This window comes from Neoarius graeffei, chromosome 13 (genome assembly GCF_027579695.1).
Source record: "Neoarius graeffei isolate fNeoGra1 chromosome 13, fNeoGra1.pri, whole genome shotgun sequence".
Taxonomy (NCBI): domain Eukaryota; kingdom Metazoa; phylum Chordata; class Actinopteri; order Siluriformes; family Ariidae; genus Neoarius; species Neoarius graeffei.
The window spans coordinates 54,318,589-54,333,552 of record NC_083581.1 but is presented as its reverse complement, the minus strand read 5'-3'; positions in this window follow the sequence as shown (position 1 = coordinate 54,333,552).

The window sequence follows — 14,964 nt, the reverse complement described above, 5'->3', positions numbered from 1 at the left end:
GATGATCCATATATTAATTCACGAAGGCGCCTATTTTACAAGTTATGATGATAAACACGACTATTTGGGCAAATTTGACGGGGCTGCAGCACCCAGGAGACGAAGGAGGAGGAGGAGCTATATGACGTCAGCGAAAGAACCTTCCTCCTAACTTACCAGTTTGTTGTTGATGCGACAGGTGTTCAGTTTATCATTATTAGTATTTTTATTAGACATTATTATACATTATTATATATATAGTTATTATGCCTTCGCGTTGTGTTGCCGGCTTTTGCTCCAAAACCCACAAGGATGGGGTAAGTTTATTCAAGTTTCCCAGAGATCCCGAGCTGCATGCGAAGTGGGTGAAGCAAGTCAGGCGCACTCGTGACAAGTGGGAGCCCTCACCAACATCCGTCCTGTGCTCTGAACACTTCGATTTGGATTGTTTTGACACCCTTCCCAGCTTAAAGGAATCTCTTGGGTGTTCAGTTCAGCACAAACGTGTGTTACTACCATCAGCAGTGCTTACACAGTGTTGCCAGATTGGGAGGTTTCCCGCCCAGTTAGGCGGTTTCAAGTGCATTTTGGTGGATTTTGAACATATTTTGGGCTGGAAAACGTCAGCAGTATCTGTTGCCAGATACTGCTGACGTTTTCCAGCCCAAAATATGTCCAAAACCCACCAAAATGCACTTGAAACCGCCCAACTGGGCGGGAAACCTCCCAATCTGGCAACATTGCCAGTATTCCGGAGGGGGTCTACTAGTAGCTATGCCGGATCCAAAGACAGTCCTCCTGTCAGAACATGTGTTGTGAAACGACATAAGATAAAGGTACGTAGAGCTATAGATTCTACATGATAATCATAAATGTAATCATAAAGTCGGCGTGATATCAGTCATGTATTTGCTTGTGAAAGCTTGTGGCTTTCATGTAACTGCCGCCTAGCAACGAGAGGCAAAGGGTAAAGAAGGTAGGCTATCATAGATTCTATTCGGAAGAGATCAACACAATTCTAGACTCCCAGAAGAGGAAGAACTAGCACTAGAGAGTTCACCGGCGTTTTCATGCGCCATTTCCATTGAGTAGAACCAGAGTAGAACAGCCAGTGAACCGCAGCGTGTTCTTCCGCTGACGTCACAACATGGCCGCGAGCCACGGACCCAGTTTTCTTGCGCTGTGCAATTAAAAGTTGGATATTCGCGTAACAACAGCTTCTTTTCACGTAATTATAACAGAAATCTAACATGTTTGCCATGTTGTATAGTTTATTTAAGAAATTGCATAGAGTCATGTTCGTGTCATCAGCCCTTTAAACTAGCAACAGATACAGATTTAGTCACTGTGCTTTAAATGTTATCATTGAACATTAACGCAACACCAATCTGTCTAATAGTATAGCGAACAACACAATAAATCAAAGACACATCAACACCAACAAATGGAAAAATCAGCAATGCTGCATATATAAATCAAAGATCAGTCTTCACATACAAGAGACAATGATCTGTCTCCATGGACAGACCTTTACAACTTTTAATTTACACAATTTCAGTGAGTCACAGAAAACACCCTGTGAAGGCAATGACATTTTTAAATGATCTTTTCTAAAACAAAATTTATTCTGGGATTTAATGGCACTATGAGCTGTGAGGCCTCCAGTCTCTTTGACTCCATTTTCTAAAATATAGCAAATGAAGCAAAAGTCCAGCAAAAATTATTTACTACGTGGAAGGGGGTGGGGAAAAACCAAATACCACTGTTGATACAGTTTTTCTGAACAAATTCTCAATGTACAATGTATCTGGGGGGAAAAAAAAGATTTTCCCCGTCATGTTAAGATAATGTGACAAAAAAAAAGAAAAAAGAAAATGCTCAGAAAATAGGAAAATTAAAAGGAAGGGTAGGAAACGTGGCAATAATGACAATACTGAGCAAAATATCTGTTAAAAGCTTGCTGAATTGAAGGATAATTAGGCTTAACTATATTGAAAACCTAAGTGTAAAAGTTCAAATTCTGATATTCCCCGAAATCACAAAGGTAATGAATTTCATTAACTGCTTTATCCTGGTCAGGGTTGGAGTGGATCACAAGCCAATCCCGGGAATATTGAGCATGAGGCGGGAAAACACCCTGTATGGAGGACAAGTTAGTGTCATCAATTTACCTACTGGAGGCATACGTAAACCAGAGAACCCAGAGGAAACCCATGCGGACTTTGGGAGAATATGTGAAATTCCACACAGATAGCAACCGGACCTCAGACTGAGGTAGCAACATTACCCACTGCGCTACTATGCTGCTCATCACAAAGGTAATGTGGGACAAAATCCAATCTTAATTAGATTTTTTGTGACCATGATAGCCAGCGTAGTGTGCTGAAATTAGCTTTAAAAAAAATAAAGGTTTTATTACTTTCCCAAGACACAAAAACATCAACCTATCTACACATATCAAAACAAGAAAGAGGAGATGACAGCATAGTCTATTCTGTGAGTTTGGTTAGCAGATGTCCTCTGTGCAGCCCCATTATATCAGACACTTTTATACGTAGATGTAGAAACACACAACAGACCTTGCTGCATGCAGCTTTAAACACACCCTACTGGGGTGGGGGGTTTATGCGTCAGAAAATTTACACCTCTGTATACTGTAGTGTGCAGTGGATATTTTGCAAGAGTTTGCTTTAATTGTGCCAAAATGCTAAAACAGGTTCACTTGATGACTATGCATTCTCTTGGTTATCTACACCCCAGAGCATTTAGCTACTCCAAGGGAAATACGACATTGAATTATTTTACAAATACCACAAAAATCCTCATCTATTGTAATTTGGGTGAAAAACAACATGCTTCTTTGTGTTTTTCCTCAAGAATTTCAATTCACATATTTGTTATGGGAGCCAGTAAAGATTACAAATGTCTGGTTTATAGATGCACCCAACTGGTTGTTAGATGTATGCCTTTTCAAATAAGTAGTGCCTTGGCAGTATACTTTATTCCTTGGTTTTATTAGCCATTATAATGCAGACTTCTTTTGTGTCAAAGGAATGTACAGCTCAACAAAATATAGCAGCACAGCTGACATCGCGCAGTAGTTTCATAGGAAGGATTTTCTTTGGATTGGGCTTGGTTTTGCATTGTACAGATTACAACATGGCCTTGAGGGATGTCTTATGGAGCATCTTAATGAAAATGAAATGGGTACCATGTTATCAGGATGCACTAACTGCAATAATGCACCCTGGGACTCCCTCACACATGACTCAATACCATGCAGAGAAAAAGTGAGTCACTCCCTTCCACTCTCCCCATGCTCCCCACCCCTCCAACTGTGTGCGTACACACACACACACACACACACACACACACACACACACACACACACACACACGGTCATAAATGTTCACGCAAATTAACAGGAATAAACCATAGTATTCATCAATAGCTTTTTTTTCTGTCTACCGCTTAATAAATAAATAAATAAATAAATAACTCTAGCATTACCTTCCAAGGTCATATTCATCACTACATGTCAAACAGTGCTGCATCATCCTCATTTACAGTGACTGGGTTGACCTCAGGTTGGTCTGTAAGGTACAGGAAACGCAGCCCAGAACTAAGCTTGCAGATTAAGTTGAGTGCCTGACAGTCAGTATTTCATCTTTTCCCCTTGGCTTCTATTATGCATAATAAACACACAATAATTGCTAGACCCTAGAACCCAGATTAAGCCAATACCATTTAATGGAGGAGAAACACAAGAAGAAACCTGGCCTTAGTGGGATGGTATAAAGACCACAGTGAGTGAGCATGCTTGTGTTTTAATTATGTATTACATGCAGACAGGATTAGGCTAAAGTGATTATACTCTTACTCAACATATAATATCATCAACATTATCTAATATCAGCAACTGACACAATCTTTCATATATTTATATATTAATTGAAGTAGATTAGACCAAGAGTACTGGTTCAGCATAAATATGCTAGTCTATAATTGCATGCATCAGCATAAAAAAAGCAAACAGAAGAATGGGGTTTCAACTTGATGTGGTCTTCTGCTGTCGTAGCCCATCTACCTCATGGTACTAAGTGTTGTGCATTCTGAGATCTTTTTCTGCTCACCACGGTTGTATTGGGTGTAGAGTGGATATTTGAGCTACCATAGCCTTCCTGTCATCTCAAAACAGTTTTGCTATTTTTGGACCTATATACAGTGGTGCTTGAAAGTTTGTGAACCCTTTAGAATTTTCTATATTTCTGCATAAATATGACCACTGAACAACAATGGTGTGCATGGCAGGGTTGCAAGGAGAAATCCACTGCTCTCCAAAAAGAACATTGCTGCTCGTCTGCAGTTTGCTAAAGATCATGTGGACAAGCCAGAAGGCTATTGGAAAAATGTTTTGTGGATGGATGAGACCAAAATACAATTTTTTGGTTTAAATGAGAAGCCTTATGCTTGGAGAAAGGAAAACACTGCATTCCAGCATAAGAACCTTATCCCATCTGTGAAACATGGTGGTGGTAGTATCATGGTTTGGGCCTGTTTTGCTGCATCTGGGCCAGGACGGCTTGCCATCATTGAGGGAACAATGAATTCTGAATTATACCAGCAAATTCTAAAGGAAAATGTTAGGGCATCTGTCCATGAACTGAATCTCAAGAAAAGGTGGGTCATGCAGCAAGACAACGACCCTAAGCACACAAGTCGTTCTACCAAAGAATGGTTAAAGAAGAATAAAGTTAATGTTTTGGAATGGCCAAGTCAAAGTCCTGACCTTAATCCAATCAAAATGTTGTGGAAGGACCTGAAGTGAGCAGTTCATGTGAGGAAACCCACCAACATCCCAGAGTTGAAGCTGTTCTGTATGGAGGAATGGGCTAAAATTCCTCCAAGCCGGTGTGCAGGACTGATCAACAGTTACCGGAAACGTTTAGTTGCAGTTCTTGCTGCACAAGGGGGTCACACCAAATACTGATAGCAAAGGTTCACATACTTTTGCCATTCACAGATATGTAATATTGGATCATTTTCCTCAATAAATAAATGACCAAGTATAATATTTTTGTCTCATTTGTTTAACTGGGTTCTCTTTATCTACTTTTAGGACTTGTGTGAAAATCTGATGATGTTTTCGGTCATATTTATGCAGAAATATAGAAAATTCTAAAGGGTTCACAAAATTTCAAGTACCACTGTATACAAAATGGCCAAAGGTTTATGGACACCTGACCATTACACTTGTGTATACTTTTTGAACATCCCATTCCAGATTTAGTCCCCTTTGCTGTTATAATATCCTCAAATATTTTGGGAAGGTTTTCTATTAAATTATGAAGCATGGCTCTGGGAATTTGTACCCATCCAGCCATAAGAGCAATAGTGAGGTCAGGCACTGATGACTAGCAAGGAGGCCTGGTGTGAAGTTGGCATTCCAATTCTTTCAAAGGTGTTCAGTGGGGTTGAGGTTAGGGCTCTGTGCAGGCCACTTGAGTTCTTCAACACTATATTCATGGACCTCACTTTGTGCATGGGGCATTGTCATGCCCCATGCACAAAGTGAGGCCCCTGAATATAGGGTTTGCCAAGGATGGAGTCAACGAACTCAAGTGCTCAGTCACTGCTAAACCAGTGGAAGACAAGCTAAAGCCAATCAAGCTAGTGGCACTAATATAGATATTTAGGCACTGCCTAAAAGCAGAGCTCCTGATGAGTATATGAGCAAAATATTTGCAAGTGCAAAAAATCAACCTGAATATAATATTACAGCATATGAACCATCAAATTGTGTAGTGTAGCGTATTTCGTGTCAATAAATTGCTGCAGTGTCTTGTGACAGAGATGCCAATAACGAGATACGCATTGTAGTTATGAATACATATTTATTCCTTTCTTTGACACAGTATGCCATGCACCAGAAACAACACCATGACATTTATTATGGTGTGACTCTGCTGGGTGCCTGGTGGACAGCAGTGAACCAGTGCTGTCACATTACATCATTACTATATTGTTACGATCGAATATCAAACTTGATATGTCAAACAGTTGTCTGGTTCCATCTTTCATGTCCATGCGTGTTGGAGCTCAGAGCGCACAGCAGCAGATTGTAAAGTGCATGCTATCAGAACTAATTAGAATGCATTTGTTCCTGATTAGAGCGCAATCACAGAACAGACATATAAGGACTGTCAGTAACACACACACTTTGTGAAAGCCTTGTATTTCGAATTACTTTTCTGGTTTTGATGCTGTTTGTGTTTTTGGACTTTGAATATTGTATTACCTCTGATATCTTGTCTGTGCCATGCTCAACCACTGCCTGTTTTTTGACTCTGCCTATGTCTGTTTTGGATCTGTTTGCTAGCGTACTTTCAATAAAACTCTTCCTGCACTTGCATCCATCTATCACCCTTACATGACAGAAACTATCAATTGTCCAACAAGCTAGTGGACTAATAAAACTATTTTAACTAGTTTTATATGAAACTGTCGTGAATATTTTCTGTAAAATGCATTAGTAAATAATTCCATATTATTTTTGAAAATCAAATTAAAAATAAGTGCTGGATAAAAATCCATCTATCTTATGTAAATAAAGATACCAATTTCATTGTCCAGTGGTCAGGTATTTATGAGATACATTGCCTTGTACTTACAGTCGAGTTCCCTGTGGTGGAACACATTCGTACGGACGGATGGACAGATGTCATACAGTCAAACCATCAAAAATCAGGTCAATGCATTTACCATATTCTCTTAAGTATGGGCCTCTGCTATTAACCTCAACCATTAATATTTAAGAATAGCTTTTCTAAAATATTAGTTAACTTTGTTTTCATATGTGCCAGGAAACTTGTTCATTTGATGTTAATGCACCTGGCTTCCATCATTAATTATAAAGCTAATTGACATTTAAAAGGTTTTCTAATGGGCAGTTAATGACATGACGGTCATTATCTCCCGATAATATCTCCTCGTTTTGCATGTAAATCATCTCTGGAAAAAGGATGGCCTTATACATCTCTCACACACACACACACACACACACACACACACACACACACACACACACACACACACACACACGAATACCCATTACCAAACACAGTCAAAAAGAAACAACTTCTGTGTATTTTAGGACACATTCACATCGTTTTTAATTTGCCAATACTTATAAAGTATCATGAATCTGTCATACTAGGTCACCAGGATCCTCAGTCTACTTAGTAAGGTAGTTTTTAATCTTCTAGTTTGGCTGGGTTTCAGTTTCCTCTTTGGAGGTGTTATACTGAGTTTTTCTTGATGGCCTGAGAACTTAAAGTGCATATTCTGGACCAATTTCGTGTTTTTATATGAAAGTATGTCCCTTTACACACTCATCCCGAAGGGTAATTTTGCACAAGGCCATCTGTCTACAGCAGAAAAAAATAAAATAACAAAATGTGTCTGGAAAAATCCTAAGGGAGTCTGGAGCCAGATTCGTGACGTTATCTGCAGAAGCGTGAGCAGGCTGCGCGAGGTTTGCACGGTTTAAGTGCACAGCCTGTGTAGACCAAGCGCTCCCATTTCTCTCTCACTGTCCGGTCTTTTGGAAAATGATGAGTACTAATCCCATCAAGATTGGTGTTGCTACACCCTCCTACGATACATTTGTTAACCATTTTAATAATTACGCGATAACGTTGAAGAAATTTGCAGAAAACCACCAGGTTGTTTTCTCATAAGCAAACCAGCGATGACGTAGGATTCAGAGAGAGGCGTCCCGCAGATGACATCATGAAAGTCAATGTTTGCTGGGAAATTCAAATGGCAATTTTTTTCAGAGGCGGACCAATTTGTCTCAAACGGCTTGATTTCAACTGAATTTTTCTGGTATTGCGCAAGGTAAAAAAATAGCAGAAAATGCAGAATGTTACAGATATTTAACCAAAGTTTAATATAAAATAGGAGAATTACATTGATCTTGCTCCTGAATTTACCCGTGATATGCACTTTAAGGGTCAACAATGTGGCATGGTCTGGGTTCACTTGTAGGGGAAAGGATCACTGCAAACCAATACAAAGTTATTCTGACTGATCACCTTTACCCTCTGATGAAATATTTATATCTTGATGGTCTCTTATAGAATGAAAATGTGAAAATGTCCCTATCCACAGGGCATGAGGGTTCACTGAATGCTTTGATGATTAGAAAATTATGGTGTTTCACCCCTCCAGTACAATTCCTGAGACTTGTAGAATCTGTGCCAATAAGCACTGAAGTTGTTACCTTACTTCAAAACACTTCATGTTTTTTTTCCTTTTAATTTGTCACCATTTTGTTTTCATTGCAGTCCCATTTAATTAGTCAATGTTATTTTTTTTCTGTGTACGCTAATGATGTACAATCCGGACATTCTCTCATATCACCAATCACTGCATATTTATCAGTTTCCAACTAAATCAGAGTATTCAAGATTTTCATATTATTGCCTTACGGTATATCCCATACTGCTAATCACTTATCCTGGTACCCATTCATCTTCTACAATATGCTACGCAAACAGTACTACAATCAGACCCTCACATTTATTCTGCCTCAGCCATACCTTGGTGAGGGTCGAACATTTTGTTAGATTTGGTTCTAATTTGTTCTGCTATACCACAGGTTCCCAATCCTAGTCCTAGATTACCCTCTATCCACCACATTTTAATGCATTCGATTAAATTACCTGCTTCAAAACCAGTTAGATGATCCATTGACTTGTAATAGGGACAATGGCTTGTCTTTCATTCTCTGTCTGCACCCAGTTCACCAGTTATAGCACCATGTCCCTCTGGTGGAGCATCCCTGAGACCTCTCGCAAGAACTGCATCATGCTTATGGCACCATGTCACACATCAACAATTATGAAGAAGGTAACTTGGTATTCTCAATACAGACATCATAGCAGAGATAAAGAGACTAAAGAAGGCACTGTAAGAGGAAGCTAAGAAGAGAAAACAAGAGTGACTGGACAAGAGTAAATCTTGGACTGGCTTTTACTCATTGGCGAGAGTTGAGTTAGATAAAAAGCTACAAGGCAGAAGCAGAGCTGGGTTTCTTTCTGTTGGACTAACAAGTAATACTGCGTTAGCTGTCTTCATTGTTGCACTTGTTTGATGTTTGGCTGTGTTCGCAAAGTTGTTGACTCACTAGCTTTTGATCAAAACCCAAGTCAGTCCATTGCAACAGTGGTCACTGGAAAACAATGACAACCCAGCAGCAGAGTGTACATCCCTGCCAATATTATTTATGAAAGACTGTGACATAGGCCATAACCTTATCAGTGTTATCCCTGTCTCATGGAGGTTTGTAGTATTTCTGGATGACAAAAGTCATCTAACCTCAGTCCCGTCTCAGGCTAACCTACAAATAAATAAATTCATCTCACACCAAATGTTTGGTTAGGCTTTATCAATTTCACGCCAAATAAGCATTGAAAGCTGACAACTCTGCAAATTTATCTCAGCTAGCCTGTAATAAATTACGCTGCCCAATGTATGTGTAATATGTGCCTATATCATGTCGCCAACAACATTTTGTTTGATTAAATACATACTTCACATTCAAACACTTATCAAACAATGTATATGGCTTGAAAAGGTAAACACTGTACTTCAGCAAAACTAAGTTTGTCATTCTTTTCTGTTATTACCTCGGCTGGGACGGAGTCCACCAGGGGGCGAGGTATTGTTTTTGGTCAGGTTTGTTTGTTTGTTAACAATATTACGGGGAAACGGCTGGATCAATCTTCATGAAACTTTCAGGATAGATGGGCATTGGTCTCAAATAGAACCTCCAACATTTTGAGGGTCATCCGGTCAAAGTCACCCAAAAGGTCAAAATCATTTTTGTTGTGGCTACTGCCTCATATACAGGCGCTAGCCACAATGTCATTGTACTGTAAGAATGTAAGAGTGTAACAATTATGCACTTTGCATGCGCGTACACGTGTTCCGATTAAAATGGCCGGTGAGTGTATACAATTCGGTTCACCATTCAAAATAAATGGACTAGACTAAAGAAATTGCTTTCAGACATGTTTATGCTTATTACAGAGGGAAAGTGCGTTCCACTGAGCTCTAGCGCCGGGCCATTTTCGGGAAATAAGAGTTTTGGTCATGGCGACAGCGTGTGTGTGTCAGCCTCGGTTCGGAGGTTTCAGTTTCGAAAACTGTAAGAGGTAAGAGTAAAATAATATAAAGTACAGACACTTGGTATATTTTACTTCTGTGATTTTTAAATTTTCATTTTTGGATTACGCGTCATTTTTGTAGCTACTGCCTCATAGAGTAAATATATATATGCTATATTTACTGTATGGACATGGTATCAGAAAACAATTTAATTTATAAGCAGTAGCCACATGGACCCATAGGGTACCTATTTTTTTCATGATATCTTCATATTCATCATAAGTGCTACCGGGCGAGGTTTGCTTTGCCTGGCAACACTTGTTCTTTTTGTTATGTTAGCATTCTCTTTGATGTCACAATAAATAAAACTATGCAGTCATGTTTGTGAAAATCCTGTAATATTACTCTGCCTTGTCAGTTGACATAGTTTTTTGGCTTCTGGCATGGTCTTTGCCGGTTCTGTATCCTTCAGCTTGTCAACAAATGCACATGTACAGGGGAGCTCAAAGTGCAATTTGTATTTATGACAATGGCATAAAAGTAAATTACATACTGCAACTGTAGGGGGAGCCCAGGAGCAAAATATACAATTTTTCACATAATGTTGCTTTAAAGGTAGACTGCCTTTCAGATTTTTCAAGTGTAGGTCATAAAAAAATAAAAAATTCCCAGAGACCCAATTATTTTTGCATAGTGGACCGAAAGGTACTGAATTCAAGTCACAGACTTCCAATTTTATTAGTTTAAAAAAAAAAGAAAAATTAATGAATTTAGGGCCATGTGGCCCTAAATCCTCCGCTATTTTTGCCTGCTTCAATATGACCCAATTCAAGATACTACATCATGCATCATGTGGTGGGCTTTCCCTGTTCCCGCAAGGCATTGTGAGATACAAATTTGAAACAGGAGAGAAAAATGGAGGACGTGAGTGTGTGAATGAAATGTGGAAGACTGACTACAGTAACGGAAAATGAGAAGAAAAGACCTTATGTTGGGAAGGAAAGGAAATGCAGGACCAAACTAATAAATATCGGCGGTCAGTGAGCACCTCGGTGTGATCAGCTGTTCGTTTAGCAACAAAATGATATAACTGTCAGTGCACGGTCAAAGGTAAACCTGTGCATGCGCACACTAGACTTCCTCTGTCTGCTGACTGCGCTAAGCAGGTGATTTTCTGCACATTATTTGCTAGGGAATCCCCTCAAATTAAATAACTTCCCAGCCACAGAATGGCCTGATATTTTGTGAGATATTACAGAAATAAACATATATCACAATGACCAAATTTCAGAGGGAACTAAATTTCACTGATTTTATGAAACGTCTCGCTTTAAGTAACTGGCCATTTAACTATTATGATTTGATGAGACTATATTCTCATTCGCCTACTCAATCACTGCTGATACCATGTTATGGATGCGTCAGTGAAAATGTCTGAAAATTCCTAGTGCCAATGCACAGAAATCTAGAGGGCATTTAATTCTGTGTAATCACCTGACATGACCGTCACTGATAGGCTGCATGAATCTACAGTCTGTGCTGCATATAAATCTGTATATATAAACCCAGACTCATTTCCTCATACCATACTGTGTATTTTTCTTATGATCATTGGTGACCTGATAAATACTTGGTTCCATATGCCAAATAAATCTGAAATAATTTGTCTTAAGACTTTTACAAACAGCATACAATCTGCTGTGGATGCCAAAAATGAGATATGGATGTATTTTTATCTCTGAAACACATGGGACTTAGCCTTGCTAGCCCATTTATACCAACTGCCTTTCACAGTATTGTTGTATAGATAGTATAGTACAAATAAATACTACAGAGAAAAAGTGCTTTGCCATGGATGCCAATGAACTGTACTGAACAAAACATGCACAGAACCCCCCCCCCCCCCCACACACACACACACACAAAACACATGAGGCTGCACACCAACAGAGTGAAAGAAGTCTCCATGGAGACAGCCACTGTTCCAGAATGTGATCAGCACAAAGTGTAAAGATTGGGTCTCGACATGCTGTGTCAGTGGAGAGATACAGAACAGAGAACAGAATTAGAAAATAATTGGTGTACCTGCTGAAAAATCCAGCTCAGTTTGTCCAACTACCAGCTGCCAAAACATAGGCAGAGCTGGTCAAACTGGTGGACTATATTTGCCAGTTTGTAAGCACTCGTAGAACAAAAACAGTTTCTGAAGTACTGTTATTAATTCAGTGTTGCAGGGAAGTTGCTTTTATGCAAATTACACAACAATAAGACATGTCAAGTAGTAACAGAACTGCAAAATAATTTACCAGGTGGCAAAGATGGTCTACCAGCTTGACCAGTTCAGCCTGTGTTTTTGCAGCTGGTCACTGATCAGACCATGATGGATTTAACAGCAGGGTAATCATGTTATAAATGAATTATGAATGTTCTTAGGGGCGGCATGGTGGTGTAGTGGTTAGCATTGTCGCCTCACAGCAAGAAGGTCCTGGGTTCGAGCCCAGCGGCCGATGAGGGCCTTTCTGTGCGGAGTTTGCATGCTCTCCCTGCGTCCGCGTGGGTTTCCTCCGGGTGCTCCGGTTTCCCCCACAGTCCAAAGGCATGCAGGTTAGGCTAATTAGTGGCTCTAAATTGACTGTAGGTGTGAATGTGAACGGTTGTTTGTGTCTACGTGTCAGCCTTGCGATAACTTGGCGACTTGTCCAGGGTGTACCCCACCTCTCGCCCATAGTCAGCTGGGATAGGCTCCAGCTTGCCTGCGACCCCGTAGAACAGGATAAGCGGCTACAGATAATGGATGGATGGATGAATGTTCTTAAATTTGAGACATGTAATACCTTAGCTTGAAACAACAGTATCTGAATGGGAGAAATGAGAATGGAAAATCTTCCCGGTCAGTCATTGCATACACCAAACAACTGGATTTGCACCTTGACAATAGGGGTATATTGGTAACTGGAAATGATTTGTGACAAAAATATGCAAGGTCACAGCAGGCCCTAGCACACAAGCTTGCTGCACCTGTCACGACTCACGAGGCACAAAGCCAGCACACGTTCCCCCGTCCCTGAAAGGATCCAAATGCAAACCGCGAGGTCTTACAGGTAAACACATCTGTACAAACGTATTTCAGACAATTTTGCACGCGCAGCACCTTGATAACGCACCGAGCCGCACTCACGCGCCGCATACCCTCTGCAGCCAAACATCTGTTGTGCGCAGTCACAGCTGCATCTGACACTTCCAAACCCAAGACTACAGCCCTGATGACACCCAAACCAGGCAATGCTACATGCATATAAAATGTGGTAAATATATAAATGCATTTGTTCCATGTGTCCTTTCTACAGTGTCCTACATGCAGAAATCATGCAGCATCATATCATCGTTCTCCTTGTTTTGATCACAAGTCTGCCTTGGCGACACATTCTGCATACCTGTTTATCGCCTCCCACTTTTGGTGCAGGATTTCCTCGTTTCATTTAAGAGCTGTCAATGCGTTTCCCCCACGCTGCTCAGGCGCAGATTGCACCGAAAGCGCGCAGAGGGAAGGCTGACGGGAAGCGACGCCTGTGCGTGAGATTTGTTTGCAACCGTGCACGGACAACCGACCACAGCTGCGACGAAAGCAGACGCGTAATATTACGTCGGGTCTCTATGGCAAGCCAAAGCTGCCACAATTCGTCACGTTTCTGTCAGTGCCGCTTTTTACGCCGTTTTAACAGTTTGAACGCCGCATTTTACGCCGTTTTCTTAACAAAACGTATTAGAAATGTGACGAATTGTGACAGCTTTGACTTGACATACTCGTTCCCTTAAACAGGAACTCAACGCCATCAGAAAGTGAGAGCACACCGAGCTCCTGATGTAGGACCCACACCGAAGTCCAATGACCTAAATTTCTCACACACTGAGGAAAAAGGCAAGCGAGCTACAGTATATTATGACAAGCCGTTATAATATTTAATAGCTAGACTGCACTTCACTGCACGGTGATGTAGTGGTTAGCACTGTCGCCTCACAGCAAGAAGGTCCTGGGTTCGAGCCCAGCAGCTGGCCTTTCTGTGTGGAGTTTGCATGTTCTCCCCGTGTCTGCATGGGTTTCCTCTGGGTGCTCCGGTTTCCACAGTCTAAAGACATGCAGGTTAGGTTAATTGGTGGCTCTAAATTGACCATAGGTCTCATCTCATTATCTCTAGCCGCTTTATCCTTCTACAGGGTCGCAGGCAAGCTGGAGCCTATCCCAGCTGACTACGGGCGAAAGGCGGGGTACACCCTGGACAAGTCACCAGGTCATCACAGGGCTGACACATAGACACAGACAACCATTCACACTCACATTCACACCTACGGTCAATTTAGAGTCACCAGTTAACCTAACCTGCATGTCTTTGGACTGTGGGGGAAACCGGAGCACCTGAAAGAAACCCACACAGACACGGGGAGAACATGCAAACTCCACACAGAAAGGCCCTCGCCGGCCCCGGGGCTCGAACCCAGGACCTTCTTGCTGTGAGGCAACAGCGCTAACCACTACACCACCGTGCCGCCCTTGACCATAGGTGTGAATGGTTGTATGTCTTTGTGTCAGCCCTGTGATGACCTGGCGACTTGTCCAGGGTGTACCCCGCCTTTCACCCGTGGTCAGCTGGGATAGGCTCCAGCTTGCCTGCGACCCTGTAGAATAGGATAAAACAGCTAGAGATAATGAGATGAATCTGTTATAATATTTAATAGCTAGACTGCACTTCACGGTGGTGTAGTGGTTAGCACTGTCGCCTCACAGCAAAAAGGTCCTGGGTTCGAGCCCAGCAG